General features: G+C 37.0%; 1 protein-coding gene across 4 annotated transcripts in view; it reads right to left on the bottom strand.

Annotated features, from left to right (window-relative positions):
* ST6GALNAC3 (ST6 N-acetylgalactosaminide alpha-2,6-sialyltransferase 3) overlaps positions 1-18,418 on the bottom strand; it is a 242,545-nt gene that overhangs the window by 167,848 nt on the left and 56,279 nt on the right. Inside the window, exon 1 of one of the 4 annotated variants that reach the window (XM_080406940.1) lies at positions 1-18,418. This exon is cut by the window's left edge and continues 11,758 nt beyond it. The exons of the other annotated variants lie outside the window; for them this stretch is intronic. The gene's annotated coding sequence lies outside the window, so the exon portion shown is untranslated. 4 annotated transcript variants of the gene reach the window in all.

The raw sequence follows: 18,418 nt of genomic DNA, 5'->3' as shown, positions 1-18,418 counted from the left end.
CACTTTTAAGGAGACAACAGATTTTGCAGAAAGTTAATTCTGAAAATAATGTGGTTATAAACAAGATTTTCTTAAAGGTGCAGCTCTTATTTTGCAGAAATCTATGTGAGACAGGATACACAGGGAAGCTGCAAAGAGCATTAGCTTAAGACTCATTCTTTTATGTCACTTCCCTGATTGATAACATTTAGCTAGGGTAAAATATAATATTTAAAAATTAACATTTAAATGTGTAAGGCAGATATTCAGATATTCTCATAATCCTCAACACTGAAGATTCTTACTAGTAGAACTTTTCATCACTGAGCAGTCTTCCAAGAGAATAGGTATATTATATATGAATTTATGATTAATTTACCTCAATTGCTTTAGAGACTATATTCTATAGCACGTTGAAGTCCAGCCATCTCTGTAACAGAGAAACTAGCCATCCAGCACCTAAAATCAGCATACTTTGGGAGAAAGCAGATGGAAAAGGTGCCAGAACAAACGTTATCTGAAAAAAAGGTGTCATAGAGACGTCAATTCTATAAAGTTATACTTATAAAGGTCTCATCTGAGAGATGAGAATTTTATGGGACAGATGCAATGAAAATACACCATGAGGGCACACATTAGAGCAAAGGACAGTCTTCTTAATTCTAGGTAGGTAGTTTTTATATATATATATATGTATGTATGTATGTATGTATGTATGTATGTAGTGATTACAGTTTCTTCCTTGAAATCAGCAGGAGAATCCCTACTAATTTCTGTGGAGGACTGCATTTTCCTTCCCATAGCTATGTTTCAACAGGGGAGACCCTAAAAAACAGTGAATAAAAAAACCGCTTCTAAGAAGAAAATGCCTGTTTTGAAAATAATTATTAAAGGCCCTTCTTTATCTTTATACACTTTTCCTTCCCCCTCCACAGAAGAAATCAAAATCTGTTTTTCATCTTCTCAGATCAGCATTACCTGTTTTTACAATTCTGCCAAAGCTACCTGATTAGCTTTGATTTTTCAGTCAGCTATTTCCCATGAAGAGTCTATGATCTTTGTTCTGACAAATACTCTAGGCAAATTAGCTGGACATCAGCAACATAAACACCCTTGTCTACCACCATTTTACAAGCCTTAGCCTCAAGCTGGCTTTCCAGGAAGGCTGTGTCATACCTACCAACTGAGTGTCCATGTTTCTGTTGTCCCAGAACACATGGCATTAGACACCTATGCTGAAGCAACTGAATTCCATTGTTCAGTACAGACCTTCCCAAAGCAGGAAATATTATATAAGACCTATTCCAAATCCAGGATCTGGGTCAAGACAGATGAAGAGGAACCTCAGAGCTTTAGGTACTTTAGCACTCAGTTTTATTGCACACAGTTTAATTCCACTGTTGTCTTAAAGGACAAATTTCCCAAAGACCACATCGAGCTTATAGATTTAAGATTGGTATATCCAATAAATTCACTGTACACTTGGGTTTACATATTAGTCACTGCTATTTTATAACAGTAGATGGTTATAATAATAGTATTTCATGTTGTTTCACAGTTAGGGAAGATAAAAAAATCATTTGGGAACCCACAGGGGGCCAGTGAAAGCAAGTAAATGTTTTGCTACTCAAATTGTGGTGTGAAAGCAAAATTTTTCCATCAAAAGTGCTAGTATAGATTTTTCAAAATCTCTTTAAATACCTTTCCTACAACCTCTGTCATAATACATAATATTTTCTCCTGACTCCCACTCATGAAATTAACCACCAAATTACCTAATGATTTCTCAGAAATCTTTATGATGCTTAGTACATTCTTTCTACACCTGACTTGCCTTTGTGTTTTATAAGCAAGTAATTGCAAGGAAATATTTAAAAATATGCATTACTTAAGAAAACAACTTTGATAAGAATAACTAAATACCAAGGTGCAATTTGTCATGTGTGTTTTAGGACTAAAAAACTCCAACAAATTCTTCTAGAAGAGAAATGTGTTAAATCATATTTCAAAATATTTCAAAACCTGTGTTCTCTTAGACCAGGGAGACCCTGGTGCTTTGTACTACTAGTTTTGGTGCAATTGATTTACTTCTACAGAAATCAGTCATCTATCAGCGTGGAAAACATAAATGTCAAAGCAGCTGTAATATATGTGCACCAATAGAGTCATCTGTTATGCTTTTCTTTTTTTTTCTTTTTTTTTAACATAGCAAACAGAAAAAAAGCCTTTCTTAACCTTCACTAGAATTAAACATGGATTTTTTTAAACAAAAGACTTCTACCCAGGAGTCCTTTGGAGGGGACAATGAGCCTAAGCTGCAGAACACTATCCAGAAACTGCCAATGCCTTTATTGGTCTTGGCAGTATCATTTAAACTTCCTTGCCTCAGTTTCTTAACAGGGGATCATAAATAAGTGTCATAAAGCTGATGATCTATGAGGTCAACTTATTCCCATGGTTAATACTGTCAGTAAATTTATAGATAAAGTAGTTCCAAAGAAATTATATGTGTGAAGTAACACACATACACACACATATCCTGGGAGAACAGATGATCCACAGAGAAGCACAAGTCACTCACTCCATGTGTTCTAGCTGCTCCCAAATCACTTTATTCAAGTTGTTCAACCACCTCCAATTAATTTTCCTCTTTAGCTCGTTTGAGTAGATTAAAACAATTAAAGAAAAAAACAAAGCACCACACACCATACAAAGAAGTCTCTGCTCAAGGTTTTCGTGTCTCTGAAAAAAAAAAAAAAAAAAAAAAAACCCAAAAACAAAAACCACAAAAAAAAAAGGAAGACAGGCAAAAAGTAAATAAAAAGAACATACCCCAAATAGAGTTACACTGTGTAATGCACTGATAGACAAAGTTAGAAAGCAATAAAAAAAAAATCCATCTTCATTGACTACATCACAGGAATATGACTCTAGCGAGGGCTCATCAACCATGCTCTGCATCATTAGGTGTTCCAGCAAGAGTCACATGCTGAAAGGTAGGTAACTTGGAAAAGAAAAACAATACAATCTGACCACTTCTGAGACCAATGTGACTGAACAGTGCTTGAGAGCAATGGAAGTTCATGTTCCTTCAGGAGAGGCTCCATCCACCCACTCTTGTTCACAGACTGCATCCATGAAGCACTGTCTTTGTTAGACTGTTAAGTGATACCACAGGTCTAGTACAAGCCCACAGCAGAACCCCCTGAGGAAGGTCCCTAGGATTATGCCCTACGTTTAGTTTTAGGTCTTTTTCACCAAGTAAAAACAAAAGACAGCAAAAGATAGGCCAAGAGATGAGGCACACAGTAGTAATACAAGACTAATAATATTTTAGAAGTGATCTAGAGTTGAAAACTTCAGAGAAAATAAAAAAAAAATTAAAAATGTGGAGTGATGAACCTGTATCAACATTTGCTCTGACATTCAAAAGTAAAAAATTATAAAAATAGAAGTTAGACAGCAAGTGTATAGCAAACAAAAAGACCCCACTCCAGGAAAATATTTTAATATCAAAGTTCCATTTGTCTGAGTTAGACAACTTCATACATTTGGTCCAAAGTGTTTACTATTATACAATGTAGTAATCACAATTCAATTTACTCTAGGGTCAGAGGTGCTTGTAAAGTTCTTAGTTGGTGAGGATCTCAAATTTTGTAGTAGACATACATGCATGTGTAATACAACAGATGTTAAGAGAAAAAAAAAAAAAAACACACAAAAATGTATATCACAGGCCGGAATATTTATATGCTACAAAACAAAACAAATCCCTTTCTTTGCAGAAGAAGGTGCTAAGGTCAAGAAGTTGCATGCCCAGCCCAGGAGTCTGGGGACAAAACATGAAAATCCTGCTGCAGGCTAGGGAGAAGGAGCACAAAGGCATTAGAGATCTGCAGTATGAATATTAAATATCACAACAAGTTCTTACATGGAAGTTATTTGATGCTATGGTACTGTCTCTAATTTTCATTCCATTATGCCACCATGGCACCTTACTGTGGACAAAGAATGCCCAGGAGGTATTTTTGCCACTTTTTCAAAGTTTGGGTGGGGATAAGACCCCACTAACTCCAAGGCAAAAGCCACTCCTGTCTGGGACGTTCAGTATAGAAGAAGGGTAAGTTTAAACACATCTTCCACAAGAGAAAATAGATTTTTAAACAGTTTTACCAAATATGTCAAAATTCACTTTGGCTAATCCTGTTCCAACCTATTTAGCATTCAAAATCTACTTACATTAACAGTTGAAGAACTAGTGTCATTTTCAACACTGTCAGTTCTTTCTAGTATGCAGCTTCAGGAAAGCTCTATTGCATCCCACAAGATCATACCGAAAAACTGACTTGATACATCACAGCCGTATACACAAGAAAATGCAAGGCATAAATAACAAGGTATTTTAAATATCTGATTTTTTTCTTCAAAGGATCAACTCGGAATACAGTTTCTGCTCTAGAAAACTATATACCCAGTGCAACACATTAGGGGTGCCTGGGATTGATACAATATTGAGGCTTTCTTTCTTTCATTGTCTCAAACTAAATCCAACAAATGCTGGCAGGAATAGTCTGTGCTAGGGACTTCTTTATTGCTGACAAAGAAAACACGTCCAAGTCACTGTAAGGTTAATCTTTCTTCACAGCTATCTCTTATCCCTACAAAGGCTGCATTAAACACCTTCCAAGTGACAAAACAGGTAAAACGAAAACAACAAAAAAAAAGAAAGACAAGAAAAATATGGATTCTTCCTTTAAAAGATCAAGAACACAAATTTGAATTTTGTATCTAATGCCTACACGTTGTGGCTTACAGAAACATTAAATATGTATAAATAGAATTTGAAACAGCTTGAAGAACCACAGAACACCAAATTTGTTAACCAAATGGAAAGTATCTAAAAAATTAAAGAGGTTGTGGAAATTATTTGTTTTATTCTTCTGCATTGCACACAATCATTATGTGTTCTTCTCTTCTAATTGAGTCCTCTAAGCTATAGAGTTTAAATAAACACAAGTGTCCAGCCATAATGTCTGTTTATATCAGTCTTTGATCAAGCCTAACTGCAACAAAATAGGAAGAGTCTTTAAGTAGTAATTAGCAGCACTATTACAAAAGAGCAACAAAATACTTGCATAACATACTTCTCTCAGGCTAAAGCTACCAGCAGTAGTAAGGGAGGATAGTCTTAAACTGGTTTTGAAGACCTCACAGTATGTAAGAGCATGAATTGACTTAGGTAAGTACCAGGGTAAGAGAGGATATAAGATGTTAAGACTCACACTAAAACATTTTTGAAGATTAAGGCGTTCTTTACATAGCATTTCCCAAACTATTGTGAGGTGGAGAGAAGGACGGGCACGAGGTCAGAAAGAAAAGGAGATTGACTGAGTGTAACCACAAAGGGAGTATAGGAGAGGAATGTCTTCAGCATAAGTGGACTGCCTTTAATTTGCATTAATAACATACATAACACTACTGTCCTGCCTTCCCATGGGGAAAACACCACCACCACCACACATAAAAAACCCAAAAACAAAACCAAAAAACAAAACCCAAAGCTCAACATACATTGCAAAGCACATTTTGCTGTTGCATAGGCTCCATTTTGAGGTTGTCAATACACTGAAAGAATACACAAGAAAATTAATGTGATATGGCAAACCAATAAGAAAGGTGAATTTTTCTTCTATGTCTTGTTCTACTTCATTAGCCAGCAGGAGTAAAGTCTTGGAGCGTGCAACTGAGCAATTTGTCTGTTGTCTCAGAAACATACCAAACATATTTGATATGCTGGAGGAAAAAAAAAAAACCTCTCTCCTTGACTTCCTCATTATTAATCTGCATCTGAGAAGTCATGCAGTTTTCTAGCATCTGTACACAAACAGCCAAAAAAGGTGAGAAAACTAGATGTCTATGTCCCTTGGTGATAGAACCAAGTATTTCCATTATCAAAAAGAAAAAAAAAATTAACCTAGAATCAGGGCCATGGATCAAGGAAATGATAACCAATCTTTTCTATAGCATATTACCATTTCACAACTAAGACTAAGAAAGACACTACCACTTCATAAAAGAGCAGATAATTACCACCAGAAATGCTCTTTCTAGAAAGAGATGTATTTTTACTTCTTCAATACCATTAAAATGTCTACAGCCAACGCTTACTCAGGGCTAAAGGCGGTTTTTAAATTACTAGTTATGATGTTAAATCTTTGCTAACAAGATTTGTGATTTATATAGCAGTTTAATGTAACTATAATTTGCCCTCCTGCTGCTAATTGATGACAAAGCACTACATACTTTTTTAAACTTTAAAGAAAAATTAAACATAATTTTCTAGTGCATTATTGATCTTTATTGTACACAAATTGCTTGAAATGATAACATTATGATGATCTACAAACTAGTTCTAGATTACCTTTAACTTCCATACCTTGAATACCTCTGTTACATACCATCAACCAATTAATATAATCTCTTTCATTGCAATTTGAATATTAGTGGTGGAAAATGGAAATGTAATAAAATGTACAACCAGAATTCTGTGGGCTTGAACACATTTTCTAACTTTGAGACTTTGTTATATTTAATTTTGGAAAAAATGGCACTGCTACACAGGCATATATAATAAATATAGAACAAGCTTTATATAAAAAAAAGAAGAGTCTATTTCCTTTTACTTAGTTTACAGAGATTTCCACTTCCCTTAAAGCACTACCTTTTATTTTAGATAGCAGAAATGCTGGTAAAGGTAGCCAATATTTGTTCCCTGACATTGCTGCTGAGAAGAAAAACAAGGATTTGCTCATCTCACTCTCTGAATCCACAGCACATGTGTGAGAAACAATCAATAGATCTCAGTTCATACTGCAGAATATTTCTACAGATAATCACTGCAGTTGTAATACTTGGGCCCATAGTCAGGGGGTCATCACCCAAGAAACTTTTTCAGTGTCTCAAAGCTTCTTCCTATATGACAATGCCAAAGCACATTCTTGTGTTGTGTGCACACCAGTACAAAGTAATTTGGGTCCCTGGTATTTCAGTTATCACAATTTTTCCTTCCCAAAACTGCTAAAAGTTTATTCATTTCAAATGCCCCAAAAAAAGCTGTGGGCAATTCTATCTTCTAGTTTCCCAAAGCTTTTATGGCTTTATTTCCATTGGATCCCCTTCCACCTAAATAAAAATTAAAAAAAAAATATTGTTACACCCTGCAGAACTCAGCTTCATCCTCTCCTTGCAGTGTTAACCCCAGCTTTTCTTTCAGAAACCTGCTGGCAGCTAATTCTATTACTACTTTCAGTAAAGCTGACCATGACTTCATTCTCTTCGGGACTCCAAGCAGCTTTGACACCTACAAAGCCTTGTCTGATAGAAACGAAGTAAAACATCTTCTTTACCTTCCAATGCTCCCAATCTGCCACGCCTTGCTCTGCCTTTACACAGAGGACAAATATTGAAAAAAAATCACCTTCTAAATCCCCTCTACGTCATTAAGTTGGGCCAGATCTTTGCAGTTTTCAAGTGTAACAAGATCATTTCAGTCACACTTGGTCTCCCTTTGGCTCTTCTGCTTTCTGTCAGAATTTCAGAGATTATCTTTATTCACAGAAATTTTAATAGAAAACCACCCAAAACAGCAGTTTTCAAGGTTGCATACACCAGCATTTGTGCAAACCAAAGTCTGTCTTTGCATGCATGCACTGGGATGCTCAAATTGTGATACAGATAATGAAAGTGACAGCACGTAAACCTTCCAATGATATAAATGAGCTATAGATCAAACCTGAAAATAATGTTTTCAATATTAAATGCTTGTGCAGAACACTAGTGATCCAGTCCAGGGAATATTTTTTAGTAGGCATGAATTGATTTTTAGAAAAAAAAAAAAAACAACCAAACAGAGTAAATATATTGTGGATTTCCTCCTTTTCTGAAAGTATTTTTCACAGAAGCCCACCACTTGCATACCTGTGAAAAGAACTTTGCTAATTCATATTATGACATCAATTTTTTAATGGACATATGTATATAGTTTGCTGTTAAGCTCCCTGAAACATGCACTACACTCCTTGCTCTTTATTTGAAGACCAACTTGAACAAGAGGTTATTGTCTTTAATTAAACTTCTTAAGGTTTTAGAGTTAAACATCATTTTTACCACCACCTCAGTTTCAATGGATAAAGCCTTAGCATAATGAAATTAGCAGAAAACATCACCCTACAATACAGAATATAAAGGTAATATCTTTAAAATCTCATACTTTGCATAGTACACATAGTGGGAGAAACCCAGAAAATTATGAATGACATTTACATGCTTGCAACTACGTGCACATTTTGTGGCCACAATCAATTAGGCTTTTTACATAAGTCATCTTTACAAAACACAGGTACTTACTTAAAAGGTAAGGTTAAAGCAAATGTCTTCAGCAAGAAAGAAGACAAACCTAGTTAACTTCTAACAAAATATTGAAGATATTTAAAATTAGGGGGACACCTATCTAGAAGCTCACTAAGTCATCATGCCCAGATCACTCACAGAATTCAGAGATTTTTATAAACAGGCCCAGGCTAAGGAAGACTCCTGGAGTTAGTGGCAAATGTAATTCTATCACACAAGCTCACATATATGCCCTAAGGAACCACAGAGTTTAGACAAACTTGAATTAAGGGAAAGTGTTCTCTTAAGATCAAAAATGGAAACAACAAAATTGAATTTGCTTGATTAAAACAAATTTGATCTATTTCCAGAAGGGAAAAAAAACTCATCTTTAATCAAGTGAGATTCATTAAGGATACAGCCAAGATGAAAACACAGCATAACTCAACCTATTTGTTTTTAACAAAAAAAAAAAAGGGTGAAGAAAACACATCTCTAAGGTGAGACCCTAATTACAAGGGTAGGGAATTACCCTGAGGAATAACTAACTTTAAAATTTGAAGAATGGCCAGAGGTTACAAAGTAAACTTTTAATAAAAACAGCATCTCTTTCTTTTGCATTTCTGCCCACAACCACAAGTGGAAGAGGACCTATACAGACTCAGTACTGCTGAGTGGGAAACAATGGGGATCAGGCAGCCAAGAAAGGCTTAATATAGGAAAGTAGAGATACAGTGTCCTCTCCCTACCTGCTGCAATATGATCAGGACCTCTGCACATGGAACACACACTTTGGATCATATCCTCCAGCAAGAGCTCTATCTTCCATTGTATGTTCCAATTGGCATGGAAGATGTCTTGCTGTCATTCATCAGGGCACAAGAACCCTTGGAGAGCAGCTGCTGTAATCCATAGGGTCACCTTGGCCTTCAATCCAAGGAAGAGCTGAAGCTGAAATCGGTGATTGCTCTGGTGGAGCACAGAGAAAGGCATAGGGTCTGGCAAGTGCTGATAAAAGGGAACAGGGCAGGGGACAGCCTACAGGCAAGCCTCTGCTAGGGATCCTGGGGCCCAGCCAAGATAAGTGGATGCAGACACCGGAACAGACTTCAGCTTTACACTTGGACCAATCACTGGGGAAACCTTGGATCTTTCTGGAGATTAACCTACGCACAACACGATCCAGCAGTTCTATGGAATTAGGATCAATACTGTCAAGTGGGATATCAGCGTTACATAGATAACAGGTAGGAGTAGGAGAAGATTTGACTTTTGAAATACTCAGTGATCATAAATAAGTGAGCACTGCAAATTATATCACATGCAAAAGAAGGCAGATTATTTAAGAGCAGATGCACAGGCTAACAGCTAGTAAAGCAGTTCAATAGTGATAAGCTTCACCCAATATATCTTACAGCAAAAGGAGAATAAATTCTTGCAAAAATCTGTCCATAAACAGAAGATTAAGGAAAGAGGCAGGAATGTACTGCTAGCAACCCTGAGTCAGTGATGGTAGATGCTGGGGATTACAAGGGAGTACTGCTACTATTGGAACAGAATGATGGGCTATGTGGGACCATTGGTCTAACTGAGCAAAGTATTTATGTTCTTTTAAAACATGCAAGCTGTTGAGACTGTTGTGTGCAGAGAAGAAAGTGCTCAAGAACAGGCGAGGAAGTGGAACAGCTCAACGTGCAGCTGGTAAAATAAAGCTGAGTGTGAACAAAGACAGCCATCACTAACACTAATTTTGCACTTCAATCAAGTTTTTCATTCACAAGACTCCAAGGGTTATACAAATGTTCATTAATGAGGTAACCAATCTCTTTCCAACTCATTTTCAGATGACTTAACCAAAGGAAAAAAAAAATAACAAAAGCTAGTTTCCCAAGCTTGCTGTTTTACGATTATACTGCTACCCAATAGGAGACTTTATGGCATATTCACATATAAGGCAACATATAGAGAGCTCTGCATTTAAAAAGTTCTTGATGAGATGGGATAATACACAAACAGAAAGGAAAAAAAGCTTAAATGTTAGATTCCTTGTCTCTATCTCCTTTTATTATCCTGCATTGAACTTGGTGACAGAAGGGAATTAGCTCCTTCAGATACCTGATATCAGAAGCTAAGAATACTGAATCTTCCTCCTGCACACACACACAAAAAGCAAATAACGATCATGGCAATGTACCAGAGTCCTGTCCCTGAGCAGACAGACGTGAAAAGCATTTAGTTAGAAATTGGAAATCCTGATCGCAATGAAAAACTGCAGTGACACTAGAGAGAGCTAGAATAAGAGCAGCCACATTATCATCTGTAATGGGCAACGGCTGCCACAGGCTACAAACAGCATTTGGATTTTTTAGCACAAACCAGGAGGATCTATACAAAATTCTAGAAGGATTTTCAGTCCACAACGTCCCTCATACACCAACAAAGCATAATAATGAATTTGGAGAAAAAGCAGATTGGTAGGTTGCCCATCTACATGAAACAGCCACGTCATGCTATTTTGAAATCTTAAAAAGATTAACTTATGTGCAATAGATCAATAAGGGGAATTAAAATATTGGAAACAGATAAGAATATTCAGTAACTCTATTAAGACCTACAGATACATGCAAAGCTAGTGAGCAAGGCCACATCCAAACAGGAGATGATGTGTGGTACAGGCTTAGAGTCCATTCATCCAGTACCTCAGAAGGTAAGAAAGCAAGCAAAAAGCAAATGCACAAGTACAAAACACAGATGAGCTTAACAGAAAGACATGTGGGAATTGGGAAGAAAAATACCCAAGATAGTAAAGCAATGTTTTGTATAATGGGTCATGCACACTAACTGTGGTAAAGGGAATAATTATGTCACAGCTTCCAGACAAGAAAATAATGTACCATATTGAAGTAGAGAGCAACAGGGATCAGTGGCTTGGAAGATAATATTTAGCACATTATTGCAGTGCCCTGTTCGCAAAGCAGACACAGCATTAGGTATAAAGAAAGAGACACACATACAAAAAGTCTAATTAAATGCAATATGAACATTAGTCCATGTACTACACCACATGAATTTCCTCAGAAACATAAAGAAATAAAGAAAAGTTACTGTCAGACAAATCAAATTAAATCATGATGAAATTCAACACAGGTTACAATTATATACAAAACTACCAAATAATAAATATACACACTGAAGTTTCAGAAAGTACAGATAACACAATCACTGCCTTCAGTTAAAAAAAGTGAATGGGTGCTCTTAGCAATGCTAAAACAAGCAAAGTATTCCTATGAGAGATGCAGCAGATGCAAAATAAAGATGCAGCCTGAATATGTCTCTTTCAACTTGATACAGCCATCAGAGGTAGCATGAACCTTATTACCAATCATCCCACCTTGAAGCACTACATGAATGAAAAGGCAATCACACAACTTAATGCCAATGAGATGGGGCTTGAAGGATCACTCCTATAAAAGGGACAGTCAGTATCTTGTGTGTGAAGGTCACTATCACCAGAGGAAAAATATACACCTGATTGAAAAGAAATGTCTTGCAGCAGTTTTTGCATGTGAAAAGTTTGGTTCAAGGACAGGAAATCCTTCTAGTGGAAAGATCATAAATCACCAGAGATCTGGGTTGGTTTTTTGTAATAAATAATAAAAAAAAAAAGTAATGACAAGAAAAAAGGACAGAGATATACATAACTGATTTCCCATCCAGTACAGTACAACCTTGCAGCATTAAAATATGGCAGCTCAACAGTAATATTAACTCTTCAGTTTGACAGACTCTGCTGAAACAACCTCCTCTAGGTAAACCTGCATTAGCAGGGAGTTGGACTAGATTGTCTCCAGACATCTCCCAGTCTTCCAATCCTGATCATTCCATGCTTCTGTGATTCTGTGAAACAGTTTTATGGTCATATCAAGGAAGATGCTAGAATGAACTGAAGAAATGATGAAGAACAAAAGTTTACTCAGTCTTACATACAGCATCTTTTCAGGATGATGCTCCTTCCCAATAAAAAAAGTTCCCAATAAATGAAAGACATTCCTTTCCTGCACACCAGAGCTATGAGGTACAGGTAAAAGGAACAATCAGATGTGGTGGCAGCTGAATCTCAGTGAGAAAAGAAATCCTCTAAGTATTAATTCACATATCTTTTGTAATATTAACAATGAATGCGACATAGACCTCAGGCATGACAAAAGATACCTGAGCCTGGTGAACAGCAATAACTCATATAATGGTTTCCAGTCTAAGCAGAAGAACAGACATTAGCACAATGTAGGGAAAGCCCTACAGATTGCTGGCTAAATAGCCAGACATTGTACAATCACTCCATACTGGGTAATCAGCAAAACCATAAGTCGAAAATTAGAACAAATACTTTTCTTTTTTTTTTTTTTACATTCCTTTGTTTAAAGGCATTATGTTGAATGTCACATCCTAAACAAGGAGGCCTAACTTCCACTACCTTTGAAGACAGAGTCAGTCATTCAAGGAGAAATGCACAGCAGCAAAGTTACATCTGTTTAACAGACACTAACTTATTTGTAAACAATTTGCAGAGGACTGGGATATATTTCACAAAAAAGCAAGTAAATTTATTCATGACAAACCAAGTCATAACTGGGAATGGTGAAGAGGACAAAATATGCACTTGAGACTTGATCAGCAGACCATAAAAGAAAATGGCAAAGCTTTCCAAAATCCTATTCTATCAAGAATTTCTTCATGTCAGACTTGCTTAAAAAATTAAAAAATAAAAAAATAGGGGTCACTAGCAGTTCCCAACACAAATTAAACTGTGAAAGATTAACACATTCAAAATCAAATAGGTTTGCAGCCATTAAAGCATCAATTTGTTTTGCCTTTCTTTGGCTTCCATTTATTATATAAATATACATATAATATATACAAAAATTTAAAGTGTAATTAAGGCAAAATGAATGATACATTTTTTTTCAGCACTGCCATTTCAGATGAAACAAAAGAGTAGGACAGGTTCCCAAGAGAGGGTGTTGTAGTAAGATAGTATGGCTGCACTCACAGTAGGGTACAAGGATCCATCTCCAGACAGGGCTCAGTAATGGGAAAGCATAAAACCTGACTAGTACACAGTCTTGCAAACTAGTGTATATATCACCATTGTAGATTGTGGACCACGGGTGCCACCACACCTCTCTTTGCAGCACAGGTCTTACAAAAGCAGTTCCATCCTCTGCTGTTGGCAGTTAGTGAAAACAGCTCACTACTGCTAGAGGAACTCCTTTTTTGTTTGAATTACATAGATGATGCTTTGGGTGCTAAGAGGTCCCACTTCAGTCCCTTCTGACTCACATCATGCCTTTACTTTAAGCAGCTATGGTTCATTACTCATCAGTCTACAGGGTCCTCCTGTTCACATTTCTGACTAACTATAGAAGCACACTAATATGGAAGATTTACAAGAAAATGGACTCAACTGCCTTGGATAAAAACAGCATTAATCATGCATAGATCTGCTCTGTGCATTTGCAAATGTTGTGAGGAAATCAAGAAACCTGGCTGTATCCCAACAATGTGCTTATAGCACTAGAGCTATCTAGTTTTAAATCTCATTTTCTAAGTACTAGATTAAATAAATACTGCAGCCCACAAGTGGGGAAGTTTAAAGTCTTTCCCAAAGCTCTTTCATAATATTAAAATGTCATTTGTTATGCAAGAAACCCTGAGTCTGTAGAAGGCCAAGTAAAGAAATAATAAAAAGAAAATTTAAAAATCACTTTGTCATATTTCCCAAAGATACCCAAATAGAACAGTTTAGGTAGAAGCATGAGTTGAAGCAGAAGTAGTTTCCAAAAAGTCCTCTAGCTTCTGGATGTGGCATAACTGCACGAAAGGACTAGGTTTGGGAGTTTTAACATAGCAGAAGCTGCAACTATCATGTTTCCTATCCCTTTAATATCATTAGTGTTAGAGGATCCTCCTCCTTTTGAAGCAAGTTGGTTCTCATCCATTCAAAACTGCTTCTGCAGAGCTGGAAGAAAGAAAAGTCCAACTTCAGAGGCAATGTGGAATGAGTTAGAAATGGTTTTCTATCTGTAAAAGTTAAATAGCTTTCTCAGCCTCTTTGGTTGCTAATTTAATCCCTCTGTCGGCAGATATTTTTGGTTAAGTTGCTAGAAGAGTTCTGCTTTACAGTCAGGTGGGAAACAATAATTCTTTGAAGATATCTCAGTCGGGAGAAAACACAGGCCAAACATTAGCTTTGTCCTTGGAATCAGAGACAAGAATTCTAATTTTAGCTACCTGAACACTGAAAGTCAGATTTGTTAAATTCTTTTTGCAGAGCAAGGCACAAATCTTAGCTGGCCAGGGCAGAGCAGATCCCTTCTAACCTCTGATCCTGTCTGACCTCTATGTCATACACAACTATGTTTCACCCAACTAACTTGTATCAGGCTGAAAGACTTGAGTTACATGTTTTAATTGAGGAGTTAAATATTTAGCCTACTGTATGTACAGGAAAGAAAAAGCCAAAGCACCAGTGTTACACAAAGCCTTTGCAGTGGCCAGGAACTGATGAGCGGAAAGAAGTCCAGATAGTTCCAAAAGCCAAACCACACCTCTGCAGCACAAAGTTGAAACACTCCCAGAGCTCCTGCCAAGCCAAGCCAGAGGAAAAACCTGAATGATCACAGGCCTGCAAGCAAATCACTGCTGAGACACACGAGGGAATTCTCTGTACCAGCTTCCTGGAGATTATACTGACCTGACCTACTTATTATCCAGATGCCAGCTACGGCCTGGTTTTGATGCTCACAAGGAACCCTGCTTTCACCAAAGTAAAAATATATAAGGGGAATGGGCAGAGTGCAGAAGAGGAAAAGGAATTCATTCCTGGCAGGCAATTAGCAGAAACTCTGATGTATGAAATATAATCATAATATTAATGCAGATTTCTATGTAATACAAGCTACCCCTAATTTCTTGCAGGGTTCACTGAAGAAACGAAACAGGCCAAGGAACCTTTAATTCCATACCTCCAGGACATACAGATTAAAGAGCAGCTCCCCAAACTGGAGCAAAGTAGATATTTCAAGAGAAGCAGCTAATTTATCCTTACATACTCATGGTGATGCAAGTCCACTGTCTCCCTAGGGCACTGTTCCAACACTCCATACCTTGAGTGCAGTGAAAACTAACAGAAATCACTAATGACATGTTTGCTACAAAGGCTAGGTCTGTTCTTGATAATATTACTAGACTTATTAGCAGCATTTGTTACTGTTCAGTAGATCCTGCTGCATTGCTGAGTAGCACTGATCAGTTATATATGGGTAGTTCTGTCCAGAATTGGCTGCGGTCTTGCTTTTAGTTGGTGAAAGGGAATTAATTCTCTCACTTTGCTGGGTTTATGCAAGTAGCTCGCTTCTCTCAACGTTGATTTTAAGGCCTCAGGGCAGGACATATTTCTTTTATGACTTTTACTTGTTCCATGCTAGGTTAATGGTTGGACTCAATGATCTTAAAGGTCTTTTCCAACCTAAACGATTCTATGATTCTACATGAAATCATATGCCGGCTTGTAAAGTGGATCTGAGATGAATACTTAAACACGTTACCTAGTAAACTATGTGACTGCTAACAAACTATGAGCAACCCAACTGAAAGGTGGCAGCTCTGACAAGTATCAGATACACATGACACAACTTTCCCAAAGTTGTGTCTCATTTAGATTTTCATCTCTGCTTTCCTACTTTTATTCTGCCGCTGAATTGCCTCACTTCAGCTCCGACTCTCAAATCCTCTAGCTCTTTCTCTTCATCTCTCAGACCCAAGCACAGGGCCACCTACCTAACTCATGTAGTGGGCTCACAGCCTTATATTGCCTTTCATGTTTCTGCTGCATCAGTTATCACTTGATCCCCACAAGGATGAACAGTGCCAAAAGCACCAGTGTGAAGCTACTAAAATGAGAAATGGGACACAAAAAAGAAAAAAAGGATGATATAATAGTCCCTGTTTTTACGTGAAACATAAGGCAGCTAAACTCAGCACTGTGACGTAAAATAGTATTGACATCTGCACTTTCAGAATGTGTGTTCTAATCTCTGTTGGAATCCCTAGTGCTTAATCTGTCACTCACCACACGCTGATTTAGTATTTATTGCCAGGTATTAATTCTCAACTGTTTCAAGCATAAGAATCATCAGGATTGGACAATACAGCTAAGAAAACATGTTTTTTATAACTCTTTTCACAGAGATGTCCTGCCTTGACTTAATAAAAAAAAAGTCCTATTCTCTAAAAATTTAATCTTACCCTAAGTATTTTGCCAGTGTGATCACGGAAATACTTCTGAACCAGAATCAAATGTAAAGTTAAATTCTCAACAAGAGCAAAACCAAAACAAACCTCACACAATGGCAGATTAGAACAAAATCTCCTTTACTGTGAGCGGCAGAGAACTTTGTCAAGGAAATTTCTGGGAAGGTTTTTCACCTCTGGACCATACCATCTTCTCTAGTTCAGAACAGACTTGAATTTTTACCCACTAGGTTCCTTTGATTACTCTGGATATAAATCATGAGTTATAACAAGAGAGTGTACTCCTTAGACACATCGTGTAGGTGTCCATCTGTTCATGCCAAATATTTGCAAAACAAAGGTTTCTCTTTCCTTCCTACTGTTCTTTTCCTTTTAGAAAGTGGAGAGTAAGTAAAATAGATAGCTATACAAAGAAAAAAGGAGGGGAAAATTACTCCCTTTGGGAAAGACAGGAAACAGTTAACTTGAAACAAATGTAAATAATTACTTGCAGTCTCCAGTTCCTACAAGTAAGATCTATATTGCGTACAGTTCAAAGGGTTTCTTTGCTTTACTGTTAACTAGTGCCATACAAATATTGGGCCAGAGGCACCATTCATCCACCATGTTAACAAAGCATCAACTGTATTGAGAATGCGACATACTGAGCACAGCTCACTGGACCCCACTTGCAAGAACCCAAGATGAATACAATAACACTTTGGTAAAAATACTGGCAGCACACAATTGTGTGACTGACAGTGAGAGAAATAAACTTTCAAATCCATCACCATTTTTGGGTCTACTAATTTCCAGGATAACTTTCCTTATTACTGTCTTGGACTACTCATAGCATATTTTGAATATACTATATGGCCTACACTGTACTGGCATTTCAGGACAAGGGTTCTGAAACTTCTGTGAAGTAACTCATAAAAGTAACTTTATTTTATGGCTGCATCCCTCCTTAGACAATTTAGCACTGATTGCCATTGGTCATCAAATTTCTTCCCCCTTCATTTGCATTTTCAAGGCAGAGGTGACAAAGAATTGCATCCCAGCATATGGCAGTTCCTTCATTAGGAACATAAGGCAGTCTCATAAATTTTATTCTACAAAAGCCAAACGTCTTCTCTACCTTCTCATTTCAAAAGATACAAAGACAAGCGTTTTCCAGCCAATTCTTGGCAGAGCTCCCTTAAACCCTACAAAGTCATTCTGCTCGCCAACTCATCTACCAAAAACTTTATTTTGAATTGCAGTGACCCTCACTGCAGTAAAATTTTAAACCCGAAGGTAGTCAACAGACTGCCTCTATCTGCCAAACTTCAGAGCATTTATGAATACTTCTGTTCAAGTAAGCAGAGAATGCAAGTTTATTTTACTTTTATTGACAATAATGTTTCTGTCTGACAGAAGGCTAAAAGCTTAAATAAAAAGCTTCCTTGAAGTGAAGGTCAGCACAAGCAGATACTTAGAACTCAAGATTTAATTCACCATGTGAAGGTTAGTAAAGGAAACCTCAGAGACTACTTTGCATGATGTTACTAATGCGGAAGGGCTAGCATACTAATTGCAGCAACAGGTTTTTATATAGGGTTGCTGAAACATTTAGAATGCCAAAACAGAATCAATTTAACTCTCCAACATCCAGACAATGATAAAGAGCAAGCCTGAGCAAGACTGCTTGCTAATTGTGAGCTAACACAGAACCTCAGCACTGGATCCAAGCAAACAGACCGTTATTATCACTAGAGAA

This window comes from Falco punctatus, assembly GCF_963210335.1.
Source record: "Falco punctatus genome assembly, chromosome: 11".
NCBI classification, from domain to species: Eukaryota; Metazoa; Chordata; class Aves; order Falconiformes; family Falconidae; genus Falco; species Falco punctatus.
The sequence above is the reverse complement of the archived record's forward strand: the minus strand, read 5'-3'. Positions and strand labels throughout refer to the sequence as shown.